Source organism: Nycticebus coucang, chromosome 7, assembly GCF_027406575.1.
Source record: "Nycticebus coucang isolate mNycCou1 chromosome 7, mNycCou1.pri, whole genome shotgun sequence".
Taxonomy (NCBI): Eukaryota; Metazoa; Chordata; class Mammalia; order Primates; family Lorisidae; genus Nycticebus; species Nycticebus coucang.
Window position 1 is genome coordinate 43194014 of NC_069786.1, and position 25002 is coordinate 43219015.

Sequence of the window (25002 nt, forward strand, 5' to 3'; positions counted from 1 at the left end):
AGAGCCAACATGTATGAATAGGCATAACCTAACTGACGTCTGCCTGTCTATATGCATGACATTTTATAGGTAATATGCAAAGGAAAGGAATAAGCAATTCTGGGTGATAGGCAATCTATTGACTCCAAACCCAGTATGGCAAAGCAAGGATAAATGTCATCTCTGACAGATGAACCCCATTAACCCAGGTTATGCCAAGCCAGGCCAGGGCCTCTTTTCTTCCCTAGCAGACAGAGCTTACCTGGCAAAAGATGAGCTTCGATCCATGCTCTTGCTTTCACCGACTCTTAACCATGTGATTGTCACAGAATATCCTGGTAATATATAGCTGTCAGTCTACATTATTGAATCAGTTACTTTACATTTGAAGATTTTTTCTTTTAAAAGCTCCTCAGTTGGTTCTAAAGCTACTTAAGAACCCTTGCTATTCTCTTTTCTCTCCCTGCAGTGTCCTTGCTATCTCTAGCTTTCACTTTGCCTGGTGAAATCTTGCTCGGTAAAAGAAAAGAAAAAAGAAAGAAAAAAACCAACAAAACTAGACCTAACTAAAATATCACCTTTCCTAAAAAGTTTTTCCCAGGCGGCGACTGTGGCTCAAAGGAGTAGGGCGCTGGCCCCATATGCCAGAGGTGGCAGGTTCAAACCTGCCCTGGCCAAAAACTGCAAAAAAAAAATATTTTTTCTCAATTCTGTTATTCCTAATCTACTGGATATTTGTTGCTATTCCTGACTAGTTAGTATTAGAGTCCTCTTAGTATATAGAATGTTTCTCAGACATACCTCCTAATTTAGAAGTTTAAAATACCAACTACTTACTTCCTAGCCTTCCTTACACTCAAGCATGAGTCCATAAACAAGATTCTGACAATCAGGCATACCCACTGTGCAGTTTACAGCAAAAATTAAGAGACATGGAAAAATAGAGACTACAGACTTCATTTCTGGAGGCTTTATTGTTGAAGTAGCAGTGACAGCTACTTTGGTTTCCAAATATAACAGAAAAGTTATTCTAAGTGGCAGCATCCACTCTCCAGCTTCCAGAAAGTAGCATTGCACACAGCAGGCTCCTTTCCTCTTCGAGTAGCCTCCAAAGCTGATTCTATAGACTCCTGAAAAATTCAGTGGAAGTCCTTCTTTTCGTTTAATACATTTGTTTTCTGCTGAAATTACAAGTTGGTCTCTATTGCTGGTAACTGAAATGCAAGGACACTCTAATAGAACAATCACCACTCTGTGCCCACATAACACTTTGTTCACAGACTTATATAGCAGCAAATCATACTGTCTCATAGTCAGTTGGCAATATGCATTAACCGAGTTAAGAGGGAAGGAAAGAACACTCTAGGCAGAAAGTATTGCAGGAGTTTTCACAGCAGGAAAGAGCATAGAGAGTACCTGGGACTGAAGGGATATTGTATCTCAAACATAAAGTGAAATAACTGGTAAAGGGTATCGAAGTTGTAAGGAATTAAGTAATTGGACCATACTAGCTCTATAAGACCATGTGAAGACATTACTATTTTTATTTTAAATTCAAATAGAATGTAAAGTTTTGAGGCTTTACATTCATGCCGATGTCATGCTCAGATTTGTATTTTTAAAAAAATTAGCAGCAGCATGAAGAATAAATTGGAGTTAGGGAAATATGGGTGATTTTACTTGGATTTGAGGTTTGTTGATAGTGTTAGGAGATACTGCCCTGTTGCAAGCTGATTCCTACATCCAGGCCATACCTTCTACTAATCTTAAAGTTTCCTTTTGGAGCAATGTTGAATGAAGACTTTCCCTCTCATATCTCATATCAGATAGCCTTTAACCCTTGAGCTAAGGTGAAGTACCAAGCCAGGGTAATATTTTCTCTATGCTTTTTGCTATTTGTAATAGCTGTCGCTAATAAAGAGGCTTAAATTTTTATCGAGTTCATTTAACTTCAGATTAGATTTATAACTTAGATTGGATTATTTTGATATCCTGATATTAAAGCAATTGTTTTGTTTTGAAAGCAGGATTGCTTTTATCTTGTTCTCTTAAAACTCAACATGAAAAGTAAAAAAGCAGGTACAATAAACACTATCTGAGTAGCAGGCACAATTATAACCCTGACATAAGCATTACAAAAGCAGTCCCTGTAACCAAAACATTTGCAACCCCATAATATTTTGAAATAAATTTTTAAAAAATTATAAAGGATATACCATACTAAAACATAAGTGTGCCATTATATCATATTATATTATATACCTTATGTAATACTATATGTTATCATATAATTTGAAGAGCTATTCAAAAAATAAAATTTCAAAGATGTGATCTGTATTTTTCATTGGTCTCAGAAAGTGAAATAGTGATTGCAGATAGTCAGCAAAATAATTGGAGCTGCTACTGGTTTTTAATAAGTGTAACCTGATTTTTAGCAAATCCCTCAAATCATTAAAAAAGGCATTCAGTGGTAAATCAAACAAGCAATTTGTTTGATTTATTCCATTCATTATTATAGTCAAAGGCCTTTACGTTTCTGAAGAATAAGATTATCCCGCCAGAAAATCTTTCTAAGCAGACTTTAAAAAGCAATATCCTACACAAAGGCACAGCATTTGGTGGCTAATATATGCACGCAGATTTGGTAGGGAGAAGTCTGTATGGCCACACATCAGGCCAGCCTACTCACCACCACAGCACAGCAGGGACAAAGGGAAGAATCACAGCTTAAAGGCAATGACAAAGGGGAGTTTTTCTAAGTTCCAGGGTGTTTAGAGCAATTTTGTTTGCTATTGTTAGCCTTATTTGTCCACATCATTTCTTTGTTATTTTAACTGAAGAAAAAAAAGTATAAAATTTGGTTAAGAAAAGTAAAAGTATATATTCTTTATCTAAGTTAGCAAACTCATCCTAGAAAAAAGTGCCACATACCTCATTGCTGAATATCCCTGAGTCACCTTTGAAGTGCCCCCCTTGGGAGCTATGCACCAACACCAGGGTTTAGTCTACCCTTCAAAACAATTCTGGAATGGCCATCAGAGCTGCTGTCACATTATTGTTGATGTCCTGAATGTCATCAAAATAACTCCCTTTCAGTATTTTCGGGTAAAGAAAAAAGTTTTTGAGATCCATATCAGGTGAGTAGGGAAGGTGTTCCAATGCAGTTATTTGTTAACTGGCTAAAAACTCCCTCACAGACAGTGCTGTGTGAGTTGGTTCATTGTCATGATACTAGAGCCATGAGTTGTTGGCCAAGATTTTCAGTTAAACTTTTCTTAATTGTTTCTCTATCAGTGTTTACTTGATCTGCTACTTACAGTCAGCCAACGATTTTAACACACAATTTGTCGAATTTTTGCAACATTTTCGTGAGTTCTTTCATTACTGGCTGCCCTGACTTATCTTCATCAAACATACTTTTGCTCCCCTCAGAAAAATGATTAATTTCTTTGTACACTGCCATTTTCTTCATGGTATTATCTCCATAAACTGGGACTAAGATGTCACTGATTTCACTTCCACTCTTGGCCAAGTATAACAAGAAATTTACAAATATTTGTTCGTTGCCTTAATTCAAGCACAGACATTCTCACAATGACACACAAAAGCACAACAATAATGAACACCACTCAGCAAGACACTGCTACACGTCAACATGAACATAGTTGTGAGACTGTGCTATACCAAGGTTACGAAATCTTACCAAGTTGTTTGTACAGTGCTGCCAAAGTAGGTGCAGAGACAAGTTCAAGAACTTGTTTGACCTCATATTACAGGAAATATTAGATTAAAAATTTGAAATTGTATTTATACATCAATTTCATGTAGTTCACCCCAATAAAACCTATAACTCCATTGTAATATACCATAATGCACAGCATCTCTTGAACATAGAGTTTGCTCATTCCAAGTAGATTTGGATACATTTTTCTCACTTTTTGGTTATCAACAATTATTTGTGATAGAAAATATTTACTTTTATCAAATAAATTTAATTTTATTAGGTACCAGAAACACTTGGTGTAGACGTTCTTAAAGAGATAATCAAACTCAGGGCAGCGCCTGTGGCTCAACGGAGTAAGGCGCCAGCCCCATATGCCAAAGGTGGTGGGTTCAAACCTAGTCCCGGCCAAAAAAAAGAAAAAAAGAGATAATCAAGCTCAAAAGAAATGTTTAATAGTAATGAAGGAGCAACAGAGTATGAATAAACTGAAAACCTAAGGTTGATAGCTGACCCAACCTATAATGTTATTAATGCCCTCCTTCATCAGTCTCTCAGCTGATATTCTAGCATTCAGGGATTTTCCACAGCCATACACTCATACTACAGATCTCCTTGATTCCAAGGAGCTTGAAATCACAAGAAAGTTGAACATCAGTAATAATAATAGCTAACAAATAGTGTATATACACAGCAACCTCAAACACCTGGGCTCAAGCAATCCTCCTGTCTTAGCCTCCTGAGTAGCTAGGACTACAGGCATCCACCACCATGCCCAGCCAATTTTATCTATTTTTTGTGTAGAGACAGGTTCTCACCTTTGCTCAGGCTGGTCTTGAACTCCTAAACTCAAGTGATCCTCCTACTTCAGCCTTCTAGATTGTTAGGATTGCAGGTGGGAGCCACTGCCCCCAGTCTAGGCACTGTTTTAAGTGCTTTGCACACATTAACTCATTTAATCCTCTCAACAGTTCAGTGAAGTTAGTAGTATTATCATCATCTCCATTATATAGATAAGGAAATAGAGGTAAAGAACAGTTAAGTAATTTGCACAAACATAACGCAGTGAGTAAGTGAGCCAAAGTCTAAACACAAGTGTTTCAGCAAAAGAGTCAGGACTCAACCAACAGTAAATTGTTTCTCAGTATAAAGAAGGTCTAGTATTACTCAATTGATTCTAATAATACATTGTGGGATTGTAAATTTAGTAGAATTACTAACTTCCTTAATGGAGCTTGTGAAGCTTCTTTCCATTCTAATAGCTACCATTCTGGACTGCATTAAAGAAAAAATTATTCATGACACTTGTTAAAGAGAGTAAAGGAGACTTTATTCAAGGGTGCTTGCAGAGGTCAAGAGAGATTGGACTCAGTTCCAATTGAACAACTTGACAAGTGGGGATTTATAACCAAAGAACAGAGTGGGGGTCAGTGGATGGAGAATTACTAAGAGGAAACATCAGGGTAAGGAAGCTCTGGTTAAACCAACTTGACAGGATTATTGAAGAAGGCTGGCCAGGGTGATAAGATATTGAGTGTGGGAAATGAGGAATTTGATCATATATCAAGGATGAGGGATTTTCTCTAAATTGATCCAGCAGGGTACTTGCTTAAACTGAATTAAACAGGCAGTCACTAGACTAAGTCAGAGGACAGGGTTGGGGCCTAGTTAGAAGACTCAGAGGAGCCTGACTAAAAAGAAATCTTGTTCCAGGGAGAGAGTTTTTGTCAATTTCCCCTCTTCTTCAGAGGAGAGAATCTTCTTTTCTTTGAACAGTAACAGTTGGTTTCTCTTTGGGGAGAGGATATTTGCTGTGAGCAGTTAGGCATTTAATTTAATAAGGGGAATTTCAATGAAAAAAAAATAAGAAAAGAAAAACAAAGTTTAATAATGAGAAACTCAGTTTCTGAGCCCCAAGGGCAGCCAATCAAGAAGATTTCCAGAAGTGGAGTTCAAAGCACTTTTAGATGGTAAACTGAGGAGGGCAGGGGCCAATCCCATGAATTTCCTAATTTGCAGTTTGAATGAGTTTAACCCTGCGGAGTCTGCTGACCCATACTACTTTAACTCCATCCCCAAATTCCCCAGCAATTTTCCCATCATTTAGAATTTTCAATACAAGAAAGGTTTTGCCAGTTATAGAAACATTATACTATGTATTTTATACAAGAAAAATAAAATTGACTCACATTGTATCGTCAAAACTACTTTTGTGTTTCCAACAAGTGCTGTTTTTTCACACATGCAAAGATAAACCTTGCAAAATGTACACTGAAAAACAGTTTTTGTCTTCTTGTAAGGCATGTCCTTCATTGCTATATCAGGATATGCTGTATGTGGCTTCCTTATTGAAGACTAAAATGTTTGGAATTCTGTGGTAAATGATGCTTACTCTTTATTTACTATTATTTAACATCATGCAGCAAAAATTTTTACAAGTAAACATGTAAAGAATATCTCTTTTCAATAATGCTCAATGTCAGCAACTAATAAATGAGTGAACCAGTTACTGGGCTCTCGGGACTAAGCCACCTTTAATGAAAGTGGTTTTCCGGGTTCTTGGGATATATAGGAAAAGCTGTTCAAACCATTTCTCCACGTTCTGGGTCCCTCATTGCATCTCATTAACTTGCTGAGTGGCCCACACAGCAGCAGGCCTGAAGGTTAATTGTACACAATCTGTTATGGTAATTTCTTTTCTTTACTTCTCATTTTTTTGAGATAGAGTCTCAACTCTGTCCCCCAGGCTAGAGTGCCATGGCATCAGCCTAGTTCCCAGCAACCTCAAACTCCTGGGTTCAAGTGATCCTCCTGCCTCAGCCTCCCAAGTAGCTGGGAATATAGTCGCCCACCACTATGGCTAACTAATTTTTCTATTTTTATTAGAGACAAGGTCTCGCTTTTGCTCAGGCTGGTTTTGAACTCCTGAGCTCAAGGAATCTACCTGCTTTGGCCTCCCAGAGTGCTAGGATTATAGGCATGAGCTTCTGTGCCTGGCCTTGTTATGGTAACTTTTTTATGGTTTATATCAAGCTATCTAGCTTCAGGTGCAGGGGTATGAGAACGTGCCAATCAGGAGGAGGGGAGGAAATTCTAAGTGTTAGTGTGGAGGAGTATAGGCAAGTATCTGAGAAACTGGAAGAATTTAGAATCCAGGCCACTTGCAGGTATATAACAAAACCTCAAAAACAATGAACAGGGCTAGAATCTAAGACAGGTACACTATAGTTTTCCATAAAAATAATTGTTTTTACAGTCACCTCCTCCTCTTTTAATTTTGGATAACAAAGTAAATCTGCTCTCATTAGATTTGGCTTGATTATTTACATAAGTGTAGCAAGAATGGTAATTGATCACATAGGCCTTTTTAAATTTGCTTTGTTGGAACTTTTCATAAGGAATCTCAGATTAAACTTTTAAAAGCCATTCTAGGCTAGGCAACCAAACCAACCACCAGATTTTGCCACCTATACAGGTAGCCACTCACCACCTGTAATACTTACAGATTCAAGTGATTTGCTTTTTTTTTTTTTTTATGTCTTAAAAGTATCCTGAGGTTCCTGTGCTTGCCAGACAGAGATCTTCTTTACTCAATTCCAAGACTGGGAACCTTTTAAGCCAGGTACCAGATAGTATCTCATGAGGGTTTTGTAAACATTGGCTCATAAATTTGACAGGAGTTCCTTAACTCTGGTCATATCTGACTCTGTGCACATCGTTCTCAAATATGCCATTCCAGTCAAAGACTTAGAATATCATCAATGCTTCCAATTCTGAACACATTCTTATTTTACTTAGACAGACAACTATATTGCCATGAAAATAAGAATACTCAGTGTTTGGGGAACAAAACTTCAAACTGTTTTTTTCCTCTTTTTCTCTGTTTCATACCACAATCACAGACACAGAAAACTTGTGATGTAATGTGGAGTTTTCCCTCCTGCTTCCCTGCCAAGCAGCCAGGTATCCTCTAATTCAGTTCTGACACTTGTCTACCTGGACATAGCATCAGATCCCTCAGGGTGAGGACTCAGTCCCTAGAATTGTCCCCCAGTTCAGATAACCAGTTGCAAGCCTGGTCTTCTAGAACTTCTGATTGACTGGCTTCAAGTTGGAGCTTCTACAATCCCATCTTCGGGTTCAGTTAATTTGCTGGAGTGACTCCCAGAACCCCGGGAAGCACTACGTTTGCCGTCTTATTATAAAGGATATCACAAAGGGTATAGATGAAGAGACGCATAGGGAGAGGTGTGGTGGAGGGGCCTGGAGCTTTCCTGGCTCTGGGTTCACCACCTTCCGGGAACCATCACGTGCTCAGATATCCTGATGTTCCTCAGTGCTGTCCTCTTGGGTTTTTATGGAGGTTTAATTGTGTGAGCATAAGGGGTGGTGAACCTGCAGCCTTCTGATTTCAAGATCATTCTTTCTTAAGCACCAAAATGAAAACCAAAGTTTCATCTTTCTGTGCTGCACTCTTTTTAATGAAAGGATTTGTTATGTATAATTTGGATTCAGTCAAAAGACTGCACTGAAGGACCAGGAAGGCCAAGAGTTTCCTTAAGCCCACAGGTTCCCCACCCCAGTAAGAGACTGAGACAAGAGAATCCCTTGAGGCCAGGAGTTCCAGACCAGCCTCAGCAACATAGCAAGACCCCTGTCTCTACAAAAATGAAAAATGAAGAACAAAAAACTAGTCAGGTGTGGCAGCATGTGCTACTCTGGAGGCTGGGGCTGAGCATCACTTGAACCCAGGCATTGAAGGTTGCAACGAACTGGCAACAGAGAGAGAATCTGTCTCAAAAAAATGGACAGCACTTTGGAGATTATAGGGATTTTAAGTGTTGCATGCCAAGGAGGAGTGGGGAGGGGCAGGAAAACCAGATATATATTTCCCAGCATCACAATAGTATCTATATATTGGAGGGATTAAGGCAGGGAGAAAAAAATAAATGTTTCATCTTTTTATAGAGGTAAAATGTACCAAATTGCTGTAAGTTATAAATAAGAGAAAAGGGGAAAAAACGTTTCCTTAAATACAGAAAATAAAACAGCAACGTTTCCAACAAAAGTCATAAAAATTAGTTTATTCAATCTCATGTAAGAACTTTGTCAAAAAGCATCAGAAGGTTGAACACTTGATCAAATGGGTTCACAGGTCACCGTGAAGCAATACTTAGTCATTTAACCAATGACAATAAAAATTTTAAAAGGCAAATATGGAAGGTTACATAGTTGCAAAAAAAGAAAAAAAAAAAAAAAGCCAAACATAGGCCTCTTGACATTGAGAGCACAAGGTTTTTAAAATAATTAAAAACATGATAAGGAATGATGTCCTTTTAACAAAAAGAAAACCTTTTGCATCAGTATATTATTGAGCTTTTTAAATCTCTCTTTTTTTAACCTTATAAATAAATTCATCCAATCTTAGCAGCTTGAATACACAAAATTTTCCACAAATTGTTTGCAATTTTCTTTTTACATCCATTCAGTTTTTTTCCTACTCTTTACCTCTTTGTCATTCAGGTACAAAATTACTCCCCTTTTTCCTTAATGAAAACATTCCTTATACTTTTATACCTTTGCTTATTAAAAACACATCTTACTTTTTTGCATACTTTGCATAAAAAGTTGTTTCTCTTTACCCCTCTTATTTCTGTAGCTTTAATACCTATTTGGTTATAATTTTTGACCAATAGTAACCTTTCTCTTACAGAGAAAACTAGGAAGTAGAAAATTGTTAAGGGCCTGTCACTTACCAGCATTCTATGAATATGTCATCTCATAATTCCTAGAAGCATATGATTCCTCATAGCACAGCTTTCCATGCAGGAAAAGAGCATGTTTCTTCACAGGTCCAAGTATCTTTCACTTCTCTTTACTGCGTGGAAATAAGATGCCCGACATATATAAACATAAACTCACATTCAGTAATTAATGTTTTAGTAGTTCATGTTACTTAGAAATTAATTAGGTATTCAATGAGTCCAGGCACAGTGGCTCACACCTGTAATCCCAGCACTTTGAGAAGCTGAGGTGGAAGGATCACATGAAGCTAGGAGTTTGAGACCAGCCTGGGCAACATAGCAAGACTCCATCTCTGCACAAAAAAAGAGATATTCAGCGAATATCTCTCACTTTATAGCTTTAAGGTTTCACATTATCAAAACTATTTTGGAAAATGGTTTTAGACAGACATATATAAAACATGGTCATTATTGAAAAGTTCATCCTTAAAATTTTATCCCACTTGTTCTTAACCTGTGTTTTAATTGCTCATGGAAATTTCATAAACATTAAACAAAGTTAGCATCGTCCTACTTTTATTTTTATTTCTTTTCTAGACAACAGGCAGAGTCACTAGACTAAGAACAGAACCCAAATGGGAGCCTATTTGGAAAGAGGACCTAGAAGAACCTGGCTAAACTTTGGTCAAAGGAACTATTTCAGTAATTCTTTTTAGCTAGGATACAGATTTCTAACCATATCCCTATTCTAAGCAAGCCTACATTCTGCTGCTAGATTAATATAAGTAAATTATCACTTTAATCCTGTTGTTACATTGCTTGAATCCCTTTCATGGTTCTGCATATCCACTGTCAACAAAGGATCTGGTAGCATAGCTGAAAGCATCTCACCACAAGCTTGACATTTCTTTGAAGTCTCATTTTATATTAAAAATTCACACAAGTTTTTTTATTCCACTCCAAGATACATCTGTTTGTTTTAATATGATGATAATGCTTTAGGCTAGGCACAATGGTTCATGCCTGTAATCACGGCACTTTGGGAGGCCAACATGGGAGGATCACTTGAGGCCAAGAGTACAAGACCAGCCTGGGCAAGATAACGAGATCCTATCTCTACCAAAAAGCATATTTTTGATTAGCCAGAGTGGTGACATATGCCTGTAAGTTTAAGCTATTCCCTGCTGTGATCACACTACTGCACTCCAGCCAGCCTGAATAACAAAGAAAGACCAAGTCTTTAATCAATAAGTAAGTAAATAAATGAATAAATAAATAAAATGTTTAAAATTACGTATCACTTAAATTACTTGACTTGATTTTTCAAATCAAAAATCAAAATTGACGAGTCAGGTAAATGCTTCATGTTTTCCCTGGGCCTTTCAGAACCCCATGGGGTATTCCTGTTTGAAAGCCCAGTTGTGTAGAATAGTTTTTAGGTAACTTTGGTTTTTATTTAAGACCCCCAATTAAATAGTTCCAATTCAACATTCCCATCTTAAAATTTGCTGTTTCCTTGCATTAATCCTCTGATAAATCCATTCATCTACCTATCCACAATTATTTGCCACATACCCCACTCTGTACCAGGCACTGCCTTCTCAAGATCTCTTGCTCTTTACTTAAAATACCTTCTCTCCTTCCTTCTATCTATTAAAGTGTTAATTACACAATAATAATTCTAATACTATCTTTTCCTCACTGCCCCAATCAGGACTCTGAAGTCCTACAATTCTTACTTGGTGCTTATTATATAATAGATTATATTTCTGACATTTGTATGATTGGGTCTTGCACATAAATTTTTCAAGTAAGAGTTCAAGATGCAGAAAGCATGTAGAGTAAATGTGAATATACAAGATGAAAGTAAATGTGTGTTGGTAGTTTATTATGATGCTGCCTCATACCCTCACTTTGCTACCAAATCATACCCTCACTTTGCTACCAAATGAGTGGGCATTTAGTAGTTGTTGTCAATAGTGATAGAGCATTATAATGTTTGAAATAAATCTATTCAATGACTCAAGTTTTAAGTTAAAGTACAGTTATATCTTATGTTTTAAATGAAGGCAGACTATAACAACTTTTACAAACTGAAATGTTAATAAATTTGATAACAAAAGGATTCCATGGTCAAAATAATTTAGGAAAATATACTAGATTGAACTGGGTTCTACAAGCGGTATTGTATTTCTCTAAGAGCATTCTGTTCCCTGAAACACCATTTGGTAAACAGTACTCTACATTATTCTAAATTATTACAGACATTTGTCTTGTGTTCAGTCATGTGGATAGGGCCATTTTGTGGCACCTGTATTAGTTCCACAGTTGTACAGGTCTGAGAAAGGAGACCTGCTCATATTCCTACTGATTTGTCGAGGACAAACACCCACACAACTTATCCCCATTCCTGTAATACATCTATCAATCAATCATGAAAGCCTGGAATTCGAGGATACCCAATTATGAATATTTTTAAAGCATCCCCAGGACTTTTTTACCTCCATGCTTTTGCAAACTTTCCCATTTCATCTACCTATTCTTCTCATATTTCTATTTATTAAGATCTCAATTTTTTTCAATGACCATTTCTTTTTGAAGCTTTCCTTAAGCTCTCCAATGCTAATTAAACTATTCCCTCTTTGGTTTTCACATCCCACTTTGCAGTTATTTCAGTGATAGCACACTTAACACCCTGCCTCATGGATTCATGCAGTTGCTGTGGTCATACACTGCATTATGACCTCAGTCCTTCCTCACTGTGGAGGAGCTAATAGGCTAGCAGATAAGGCAGATGTAATTAATGTAATATGTATTTGTAAAGGTACATAATATAAACAATAACAGGATTGACATGAGAAAATATGAACTAAAATTTTAATGGCTAATACAATTTAGCTTTTAGCTTCAATTAGAATGTTATTGTTATTCTTGTACATAACAGTCTTCCATTAGCCTATTAAGTAGAGAACTTGGCCTGCGTATTATTCATTTCTTTATTTTCTATTATACCTAACATTGCTTTTGGTACCTAGAATACACTATATAACTGTTTGTTAAATCGAATTAGTTTCTAGGAGTTGCTCATTGTAATGCAATTTGATGTCATAGTCTGCAGCTTAATATATCATAGCTTCATATTCCAACTCCTATTTTTTTTCCTGGTTCAAGACATAAGGAAGAAGAGAACAAACAGAACTTACATAATTGGATTATTATTTGATTCTTTCTCACCAACGCTTTGAAAACTGTGGGCTTATTCCATGGGCACTACCTTGCACAAAATATTTATGAAATTGCATTTTGAATACACATGTTAGTTTCATCAGAATTCTGCAAACAGCTAAATGTTATCTTCTGTGGGTCAGAAGTTATGCATGCCTTTTTGGATCAAAACCAACAAAGCATCTTATGTGGTACAAAAGCTACATATAAAGGCAGTTAGTAACAGAGAAATTCCAAAAATGTTTTTGAATAATTCCAGCATTTCTGGGATGGGCTTATGGCTTCCCAAGATAACCATTTTGAAAGACAAAACTAATTAAAAATATATGTCTCAAATCACAGTTTCCTCATAGTTCTACTTTGTAACTCTAATTTGTTAAGAAAAATTTTCAGTTTTAACAAACTGGAATTTAAATTTTGTATTGTGTTTCTTGACTAATAATCAGTCTAATACTCTTCTGAATTAGCATTAAACTTTTACCAGAGCTTCTGATATTATAACTTGTTTTTACTTAAAAAATATCATCTTTGTTTCATTATATTCTCTCTCTTAAAAAATGCTATTACACTGAGGCAAGAGAATTGCCTAAGCCCTGGAGTTGGAGGTTGCTGTGAGCTGTGATGCCACAGCACTCTACCAAGGGTGATAAAATGAGACTCTGTCTCTACAAAGAAAAAAAAAAAACTATTAGAGCTCAATTTTTATTGAATTTTTTTTATTATGAGAAAATGTAAACATTAGTGTTCATGATATTTTCATTCAAATCATTATATTCATTGTTGTCATCAGTTAATAATAATAGAAGGTGAGACCAAAATCAGCCTTATGAACTGATTATCGGATCATTTACCTGAAGGAGCCTAATCTGGAGATAAAACCAAAGACATATCTGAATGAGTAAAAACTGTTAAAAAAAATTTATTTGAGCTACACTTACTCAGTTTCTGAGAAATGAAACAGGAGTTGAGCTGAAGTTTACTTCTGCATTAGCCAGAAAGAAAAGAATTGCCAAATTAATTCTGTAGATGTGAAGAGGTACACCTATTTAAAAAAACAAATGCCTTTATAAAAGCCTGTGACCTCATTTGGAATATCCATTTGTTTCCATTTTTTATTCTGACTTCAAAGTATTTTATTTTACCAGTCTATAAAATCAGCTTTTATACAGACTGGGTACCTATTTCACTTTCCCTTTAATTAGTGTTTTATTTATTGATAAGAAAACATTTGTATTGCTCTAGCCTTTACTTATTAAAACTGATAAAATTCTCTTGTAAGTAATTAGTCCAGAATATGTATTTTCATAAAGGTCCAACAGGTTTATGGAGCATACAAATCAAAGGGTACAAATAGAGATTTGGGATGTAATAGCTTAACATTTTATGTTGAATGGATGAGGAAACCAAGCGAGCTACTGTCAGTTGCATAACTTGGAATCATTTGAGCAGCAATTGCACACTCTTATATTTTATATAAAATGTATATCACAAATAACATCTTAACATGTCGGAGTTTTAACAGACTACTTGATATTATAAAATTAGTTATAATTGTTGTAAAACATTCCTTGCTTTGTAAAGTTGGGCTTATGTTATTAATAATTATAACAATAACAGTTGCTTTTTGCATTCTGCTTTAAGTTTAACAAGTGTTTTTAAATTTATTATCTTAGTTGTCCACCCTGCCTTGCCTTTTGCCCTCCAATCAATATCTCTTTCTCTCTCCCCAACTTGAGCCAAAAAAGGATATGTTGGTTCTTAGGATGGATGTGTTCGGATAGGCTAATTTGGGCTCCCAGTTCTTTCCCTCTGGATTAGCTCCACTGTTGTCTTCACACCTGGTGGCCCTGACAGTTTTGACTGTCAATGGCCCTGATTTGGTTAAGTACCCCTTCCTGGACCCATCACAGGACAGAGAGAGAGGAGAATATGCTGATCGGCTTTGGCATTAGGCTCACCTCTAGTGCTGGATGAGTTGTTGAAAATTCATGTAGTTACAAGTAGCAAGAAAGAATGAGCGGGGAGGAGGCAGACAACAAACGTCCACACTAGTAGATATTATCCTCTCCATTTTACAGATGAGAAAATGGATATTCAGAGAGGCTAAATGAGCTGTCCAAACATAGATCTTTTGGTTACAACTCCTGCTCTAGGCTTTCTTAAAGGAAAAGGGATGGATAAGAAAAAAGATGATACCAGGTATGACATTTGTTTCTGATATATTTTGAGTAAATTTTTTTTTTTTTTTGGTTTTTGGCCCGGGCTGGGTTTGAACCCGCCACCTCCGGCATATGGGACTGGCGCCCTACTCCTTGAGCCACAGGCACCACCCATATTTTGAGGTAAATTAAGCATCATTATCTTTAAGGTAATAATTGAGTCTGAGCTCTGTGGGTGGTTGAACAAGACATTTGTGAGAAATAAAGTGTCCCTAAGTCTGTTAGGGTGGGGGTGTACCAAAGGTGTGGTGTTCACGATTCTTATAATCCAAAGTAGGATGATCCTTACAATCCAATGTGGATAAGATCCTTACAATCCAAAGTTAGAAATTTGAGAAAACTAAATAAAAATAGCTAACTAAATAAAATAGTCAACCTCTTACTCTGTCTCAGGCATTGTGCTAAGCATTATCTATATATAATTTAGCACCAACAACATTCCTATGAAATGAGGATTTTATAGATAAGGAAGCTTAAGCAAAAAGAAGTTTAATATCTTTTCCAAGATTATATAACTAGAATGAAATAGAGCCAGGATTTGAACCTAGGAAGTCTAGAAGCTGTGCTCTTACCCATTGTAGTGCCTGTTTCTGTTTATCCTTGTTACCCATTGAAGTATAACAGTCCTGCTGAGAGACCTGCCATGTTCTGGCTTCTATGGCAGGTATTTGCCTGGAGCAATACTTTTCAACAAACTTACCCATAAACTTGTATAGTATGGTAATTCATCTGCAATAAACTGAAGAATATCTAAATATTTACTAAATACACACAGATCATTGAGGTTAATTGTTTTGTTTTGTTGTATTTATCTAAGTTACACAAGTGGATTACTCCTGCTCTGCATCTTCTTCCACCATTTTCCACCCCAAGACTCCAATTACTTTCAATTATTTTTCAGCTATTTATTTTATTACTATTATTATTATCATCATCATTATTATTATTTGATATAGAATCTGTCTCTGTTGCCCTGGGTAGAGTGCAGTGGCATCATAGTTCACTGTATCCTAAATTCCTAGGCCCAAGAAATCCTCCTGCTTCGTCCTCCCAAGTAGCCGGGACCATAGGCATTCAACATCATGGCTGGCTTATTTTTTCTATTTTTTATAGAGACAGGGTCCTGCCCTTACTCAGGCTGGTCTTGAACTCCTGACCTCAAGCAATCCTCCTGCCTCAGCCTCCCAGAGTGCTAGGTTTATAGGCCTGAGCCACTGTGCTGGGCCTCTAAGCTATTTTTTTATTACAGTATTTGTGAAAAAGAGTATCTGTCTCTAAACCACATGATTATATTTGTACTTCTTTTTTTATAGAATATAAAAGTGTAAGTTTATATTAGAGAGAGGGTAAATAGTGGGGAAGAAATGAGAAAGTGAGCAGAGAGCAGGGAGTGAGAGAGAGAAAGACAAGGGAGACACAAAAGGCATATTTTTACTTTTTGATTTTATTTAAGTGTCACAGATAATTTATTAATTTCTTACTATGGAAGTTATTGATTTAAATCTCTTTTATCTCCTACTTCATCACCACAAATACATCATCTTTTCTATATAGTTATATAATGATTTTGGTAAGTTTAACATTCAGTTATGCACATTATTATAACTATAGTAGAACCTATGTAAGTTAACCACCCAAAGGACTGTAGCAAACTGATCAACATATGGAGATGGTCAACGTAAGGAACTAGGCCTTCTGTACTGACATGTGTATGTGGTGCATGTCCAGTTTGTGAAAATTGGATCACTGTAAGGAGATGGTCAATGTAGAGAGGTTGTCAACTATGGAGGTTCTACTTACACAAACTGAGTTTGTGGCTGGACTATATCCTATATCTAAGTCTCTGCTTTTCCTAAAATTATTAGTTGTTTTATTTTTCATTTGCTTCATTCCCTATGTATCTGTTTTTGATTCAGCTGCAAACTGTGTCCCACAGATCCCTTTTCACTATCAACTTGAGGCTTCTTTTTTCCCCTGTTTTGAGTTGGATCTCCTATTTTTCTTATCTTTTCCTTCCTGATTTGATCTTGCCCGTCTGAAAATATCCTTTATACTTCATTGACATTTGATTGCTTTATGGCTGAATATAGAATTCTAGTTTGGAATTCATTTTTTGTTTCTAAATTTTCATGGCCTCCCTCCATTGTCTTTTAGCTTCCTGTTTTGAAAAGCCTTAAGATATTTTATTTCTGTTTCATCTATTTTTCCTTTCTAGAAGCTTTTAAGATTTTCTATATATATCAGAGTTCTTAAATTTTATTAGGATAAGCCTTGTTGGGAACCTGTTTTCGTTTATTCAGCTGTGCACTGAGCAAGCCCTTTTAGTCTAGATATTCATATTTTTTAACTCAGGGAAATTTTCACGAATTATTTCTCTGATTATTTTTTTTTCACCATTTCCCTCTGTTCTTTCTTTCTGTGATTTGGATGATGAACTTCCTAGACTGGTCTTCTAAACTCACTGTCCTTTCTTCCTGTGTTTTTTCTCTTGGTCTCTTCACTTACTGGGAGATCTTCCAATCTTTCTTTTTTTATTTTTATTTTTTATTATTAAATCATTGCTGTGTACATTAATGTGATCAAGGGGCACCATACACTGGTTTTATATACCATTTGACATACTTTCATCACACTGTTAACATAGCCTTCCTGGCATTTTCTTAGTTACTGTGTTAAGACATTTATATTCTACATTTAGCAAGTTTCACATGTACCCTTGTAAAATGCACTGTAGGTGTAATCCCACCAATCACCCTCCCTCCCCTCCCTCTCTCCCTTCCCCATATTCTTAGGTTATAACTGGGTTATAGCTTTCATACGAAAGCCATAAATTAGTTTCATAGCAGGGCTGAGTACATTGGATACTTTTTCTTCCAGCCTTTCTATTGAGGTGTTTATTTCTATCACAATTTTGTTTCCCAACAGTTTTCTTGTTCCCTGAATGTTTTCTTTTTCCTTTTTAGGAAATCTGTTTTTTCCTAAACACAGGTGCAGTTCTTCTCTTAATTCTTTGAAGATAATTGTTGTATAATTTTATGTCCCTAACTTGTTCTATTTCTTGTTTATTTGTTTTGCTGTGATCTTTCATCTTAGGGACTTGCCTCAGAGACCTCGTGGTCCTTGGCTGTCAGCATATATTTAATGTAGTAAGGAAGGGAATGCCTACATCACACATAGTTGGGGCTTAATGACTATGAATTTCCTAGATCTGACTATGCTTTTTTACCTAGGAAACCTGCAATATTGTTTTATTGAACATCTTTCTTAGACAAGGACAGTTAGATTTAGCAAATAAGAATCCTCCACTTTTGCTATAGTGTATAGCCTCCACTTGAGGCTATAAGTTTTGATTTGCATTTCTCTGATGATTAAGGATGATGAGCATTTTTTCATATGTCTGTAGGCCATGCGCCTGTCTTCTTCAGAGAAGTTTCTCTTCAAGTCCCTTGCCCAGCCTGCAATGGGATCACTTGTTCTTCTTTTCCTTATACGTTTGAGTTCTCTGTGGATTCTGGTTATTAAACCTTTGTCGGAGACATAACCTGCAAATATCTTCTCCCATTCTGAGGGCTGTTTGCTTGCTTTACTTACTGTGTTCTTGGCTGTGCAGAAGCTTTTGATCAGGTCCCAGTAGTGTATCTTTTTTTTTTTATCCTTCATGGCATTTTCTTAGTTATTGTATGTAGACATTTGTATTCTGCATCTAGTAAGTTTCACCTGTACCCATTCGAGATGCACCGTAGGTGTGGCCCCACCCATTACCCTCTCTCCACCCTAACCTCCCCCCTCCCTTGATGCTGCTTCAATTGCCCAGGGGGTCCTCCTCATAAAATATTCGCCCAGGCCGATTTCTTCAAGAGTTTTCCCTGCACTTTATTCTAGTATTTTTATAGTTTCATCTCCTAAGTTTAAATCTTTAATCCAGTGAGAGTCTATCTTAGTTCATGGTGAAAGGTGTGGGTCCAGTCTTCTACAGATTGCCAACCAGTTCACCCAGCACCATTTGTTAAATAGGGAATCTTTTCCCCACTGAATGTTTTTAACTGGCTGTCTGAATTTGAGGATGATTTTCATTCAGCTTCTTCTTAGATAGTTGCCTCCCTTCATCAATCTCCATACTATTTTACCATACAATGGTGGATGCTTTATTATTTATGACATTACCACAAGCTATGCAGGTGTGCAACTCTGTGTCTGTGTGTGTGTTGTTTATATACATATATCAGACTGCTTAAACAGTTATCCTTACTACTCTGTTGCTTTCTCCATTTTAATATATAAGATTCTTTTTTTTTGTTCTCTTTTTGAGGTTTTTAACCTTTACAATTAGGTAGACCCAGATTTTTTTGTTTTTTTTTTTTTTTTTTTGCGGTTTTTGGTTGGGGCTGGGTTTGAACCCGCCACCTCCGGCATATGGGGCCAGCACCCTACTCCTTTGAGCCACAGGCGCCCGCCCCACATTTGTTTTTTATTAAATCATAGCTGTGTACGTTAATGCAATTATGAGGTACAGTGCGCTGGTTTTATATACAATTTGGAATACTTTCATAAAACTGGTTAACAGAGCCTTTACTGCGTTTTCTCAGTTTTTTGTTAAGACATTTATATTCTACACTTAGTAGATTTAACACATACCCTTGTAAAATGGAAGAAAAAATATTCAGTATACTCAGCTCTACTATGAAATCAATTTATAAACACCCATACTTCCATATGAATGCTATAATCTATGGTGCATTTTACAAGGGTAGACCCAGATTTAAGCTATATCTCTAACCTCTGTAAGCCACAGAATTCTCATCTACAAAATAGTAATATTAACACCTATATCATGAGAATTGTGTGAGGATTAAATTAGGTAATACTACAAATTATAAAAGCTATATATAGATATCTATATTTCATACTACATTTAAATGAATTATTATTCTTTAATATTTTCTCCATTTTAAATTAAAAGATTTGGAGTTTTGGAGTTTTATTATTGGTAATGGTGGTAAGACTTGGAGCTACACAAATGCTTTTTAATTGGGTTATAATAGAAAGAACAGCTTTGAAGTTAGGCTACGTGGAATCATATCCCAGGGCCTCAACTGGCACATGAAAGTGGAGATATAAATGTCTACCTTGTATCATGGTTGTGATCTCCATCATTACTCCAATGCTTACCACCATGCCTGGCATAGACTAAACACCTGCTAAAAATTGTTGAATAAATATTGAACGAAAAAGATGTTGAGGGGATTAAATGAGATGTAATGGATCTAGCACATTTTCTAACAGATAGTACATAAATGAAAATTACATTTCTATTTATAGCAATAATTTCTAAATTATGAAATATATTTCTTCAGGTTGTATTAATTAACATGATTATAAAAATATAATATTTTCTCTAATATTTAAGATGAAGATACTAATACCATAATCTTCTCAACAAGCCAGAAACTTGTTGATGTTTAGAAATAGAAAAATGCCAAATGATATTATTAAATAATTTTGAAAATGAACCTTTAATATAAATAAATGGGTTTACCCATGTTATTTCTGTTACAGAGAGCAGAAGTAATCCCTTATAGGGACTTATAAAGGCATAGAGCATCTGGAGATTTACTGCCTCCATTACACTGCTGGATCTCACACAACATTCATTATGTTTTCATCACTTCTCTCCAGAAGGTAGGAATTATATTTTCTCTCCATAGGTTCTTCATACAATTATAGCTTTCTTATCTGTGGACCTAAATTTATTAAGTATGGAAAATATTTGACATTTATATATTAAAACACCAGATGTCTCCAACAGTTAAGATACTTAAACACATTGCCTCTAAAATATATTTCTAGTATAAAATTGATATATGTTACTGTTAATAAAGATAATACAGAAAAACATAGTAATCTTACCACCTTGAGGTAACTATGTCTTTCGTAGTATCTGTTTCAGACTGTATATGTGTATTGCATATTATATATACAGTTTAATTATAATAATTATGACTAGAAACCATAGGATATAAAGGCTCTTTAGCTACTCTGCTTATATTACTTAGCAATTTGTTGCAGCACTTTTTATTTCAGTAAATATCATCCACGTCACCATTTTTTTTTTTTTTTTGGCCAAGGCTGGGTTTGAACCCACCACCCTGGCGTGTGGGGCCAGCGCCCTACTCCTTTGAGACACAGGTAATGGCCGTATATTATTCCAATATAAGGATGTAACATAAATCATGTAACTATTTTCTTATTATTAAATATTTAGGATGTTTCCAATTTTCCCTTTGGAAAACACAGCTTCAGTGAACATCCTCATATATACATATGTGTACTCATATCTGATAATTTTTTGAAGTAAATGTTGCAGAACCTTAGTTCCTAACATTGTCTCTGATAAAAGGGTTCCATGACATATAACAAAAGGGAAGACTGTTATTCACCATCTTAGAGAGGTATGTTCAGTATTACCATGAACCAAGATCTTAGGAATCAAATTCATTAGACCATAGAATCTGTTCTTAAAATAGCATCTGTTTACAGGTTGTTGATAATGATAGAAGCAGTGTGGAAGCTAGGGGTATATGGGAATCTCTTTCCACTCAATTTTGCCATGAACCTAAAACTATTTTTTGAGAAAGCAATGAAAATATTTTAAAAAGGAGAAAAATATATTAAATGCCATTTTGTAAACTTACATTTAAAATTAAATTTAGACTTACAAATGCATAAATAACATCTATTAACATCCCACTAAACACTTCTGAAAAGGCTAACTCACATTATATACACTTTTAGATTTTTAATTATATGGGTACTTAATAGTAGTATATATTTATAGGCTACATGTCATGTTTTCATACAGGCATATGATATAAATTAATCAAATCAGAGTAATTAGGGTATCCATCACCTCAAATATTTATCATTTTATTATGTTAAGAATATTCCAATTCCACATTTTTAGTTATCCCTAACTTATTGTTGATTCTAATAGTCATTTTTTTTGTACTGTGAAATATTGTTCTTTCTATCTAACTATATTTTTCCACTCACTATCCCCACTTTATCCCTGCCTCCTTGCTACCCTTCCCAGCCTCTAGTAACCATCATTCTACTCTGTTGAGGTATATTGTTAAAGATGGAAATGGTAGACAAAAAGGTAAAGTGAAAAGCTCTACTGTCATGCTCAACAGCATTGTATGCAAAACTGCCGCTTTCTCTATAGTTTTGTCAATATTTGGTATTAATTGTTTTGCTTTTACATAAATCTGGTATGAGAAAAGTATATGGCATTTCAATTTTTATATATGTGATTACTAATAAGATGAATTTTTTATATTTTTATATGAATGTCAAGTTCTTTTATGAATAGCCCATCATGAGCCATGCCAAATTTTTCTTGAGGAGTCTGATTATGTTTTTCTAATAGATAAGAATCAGGAATCACATTAAGATATTAAGTCTCTAAATCATATACATCAATTTGTCTTCCTAGTTTTTACATTTTGTTTTGATGTTTTTTATTATTTCATGCTTTGTTTTTGGTTAGTATTTTTATGAGATTAAATCTATCATTTTTTTTCATGGATTCTGGCTTTGGTGTCTTTCTATACCTTGGCTTTATTTTTAAATGTTTCTTATGGAAAATTTCAAACATAGAGGAGTTGGCAGAATAGTAAAATGAACAAGTACCTCAGTCTGGCTTCAGTAATTAAGAACTGATGGCTAATCTTGTTTCAGTTATAACACCTGCATTATTCTGTAGCAGATCCCAGACATATATTATTTCATCTGTTAATATTTCAGTATGTACACTGACTTTAGATGTAAATGAAGCAGACAAGTACTAGAAGAACAGGCAGGAGATTGCAACAGTCAATCCTAGACATAAAACAAGAGTGGAAAATTTCAGCAGGACAGATGGCGAGAAATAATATATTATACATACTATGTAAGAAAAAATTAAAAGTCTATTAAAGAAATTTGCAGCATTCCATGCCTAATTCATTTTTACATTTATAAAAATTATTTTGGTTTTTCAAATAAGGCTCACTTATGAAAACTTTGTTGCAAAATCCTAAGTTCACTGAACTCTTCTCCATTATCATTGCTGTTCATATTCCCATTAAGGACTTAATATATCCAGTTGCATATATGTCTTTTACAATGTAGTCCTTGGGCATTTTTGTTATTAGACTATCTTTTTATAAATGGGTAAAGAAAGCCAACACTCAGAACAGATGGACTATTGCTCTAGATTTTAATGCTTACTGCAGCTGGTAAGTAAAGTTCAAAGGTAACTCAAAGTTTTTTAATTAAACAAAAAATCAAGTCATGAAGACAGAGGAAAGGATGTTCAAAAAATGGATTTGCAACTTGGGTTCTAAATAGCAATCACAATTTTAGCTTGAGGCTTTTCTGGGATATTGTGAATAATGATTAGGTGAGATTATAGGCCCCAGGCAAGGCCTCAGGATAGTGTTTCTAGCCAGTCATTTATCCTCAAAAAATGATCCTTAGGTTATGGGGTATTGTTTGAAATGCCATGGGGAATTAAACCTAAGACTGTCAGTTTATCCCAAGGGTCATTTCAAGAGTCTAAAGCTTTAGTGGTAAGATAAATGTTTACCCAAATAAAAAGCCTCATTAAGTTTTTCATTTACTACAGGCTTATGGTATTTTTACTTTAATGTTATTTTTACTTTTTGGAGTATATATTTTTATTTGCGTGTAGATGGAATTAAAAATTCTAGCCCCAAGAAAGTAATCACTATTGAAAGTTGTATTCTACTGTGTCGAGCATCTATGTATTCAAGGGAGGTAAGGTAAAATTTTTTTTAAAGGTACATAAATTTTATCTGGCATTTTAATTGGATTTTCATAGGGAATTTATAATTAAGAGAATTCTGATTTACTATATCTTGACAAAAATTTTCTTCTAGCTATACTTATCATGTAAAATTATGAACCAGTTAGTGTAGATATTTTAAAAGCCCTAAAGTCTTGAATTCAGGGTTAATCATGTATTTTTATTTACCAAAACCTTGGTTTCCTTCTGTTTTTATAGCTATTTTCTTCTCTAAGACTTACATGAAAACTTTGTGACTTAAGTTGTGTGAATGATCCCCTATTTTTCTAAAAATCTATTTACATGATAAGTAGAGAAAAGGAGGAAATTAACAAACCAAAATACTTATTTATCCAACCTAATTTATGGAGTAATAATGATGATGAATGTAATAAAAATAGTAGTAGTAGTAGTAATCATCTGATAATATGAAGAAAAATAAAAAGGATTTAAATAGTATCTACTACCAATATATGTCAGTACTATTCTAATTCATATTCTAACTCTTAACTTCATTATTATCCCCATTTCACAGATGAGGAACTAAGTCAATAAGAGACTAAATAGATTAAATGCTAATTGGTAAATCCAGTTTCTGAAAATTAGACCCAAATGTACCCTACTTATAAAAACTTAAAATGTAGGGTAGTGCTTTTTATCTGCTAAGACAATTTTTCTTAACCCTTTGAAATCTCTTCTCCTATTTTGCTTTTCAAAACATAAAATCTCATTATTTTTATTTCTACTTCATTTTTTAGAATAAATCAAATGTAATGACTAAAATTAAATCACAGCAATGGTACAAAGCATTAATGGTTTTTAAACTACCCCTCCTTCTTCCTGTTCTTGGTTGAGCCTCACTAGTTTGAGGTGATGTAAGTTCAATTCATTCAGCAAATAATTACTGAGGGCCTCCTTTGTGTCAAACATTATTCTGGTGGGGAGGGTGTTATGTTAATTGAAAGGAAACTAGTTCTGAACTGGGAGCAAGACAAAAACCTGCAACTTTCTGGTAACTTATAAAGTCTTCCCAAAACTTCAAATGCAAGAAGTTCAAATGCTTAAACAAAACCCAGTACAGAGCCAGGTGGGTATTGCTGTTGATGTTGAAATGTCTGTACCAGTATCCCCTTCTGCTAGTGCAAATGAAGATGGCTGAATCTATTTAGATTTAAATTCTTATTAGGATTATTTTTCACTGTCATGTTAGCTATCAGTATGTTTAGAATCACAAGACTACTCAAAAATTTTTTAATTCTTCTGAAACAC

The 25002-nt window shown here is 35.1% G+C and overlaps 1 protein-coding gene across 3 annotated transcripts in view; it reads left to right on the forward strand.

Annotated features, from left to right (window-relative positions):
- The window catches only part of MBD5 (methyl-CpG binding domain protein 5), a 514567-nt gene that overhangs the window by 288966 nt on the left and 200599 nt on the right, over positions 1–25002 (forward strand). For all 3 annotated transcript variants that reach the window (XM_053596447.1, XM_053596449.1, XM_053596448.1), the window contains exon 3: positions 20445–20567. The gene's annotated coding sequence lies outside the window, so the exon portion shown is untranslated. The remainder of the gene's footprint in view (positions 1–20444; positions 20568–25002) is intronic.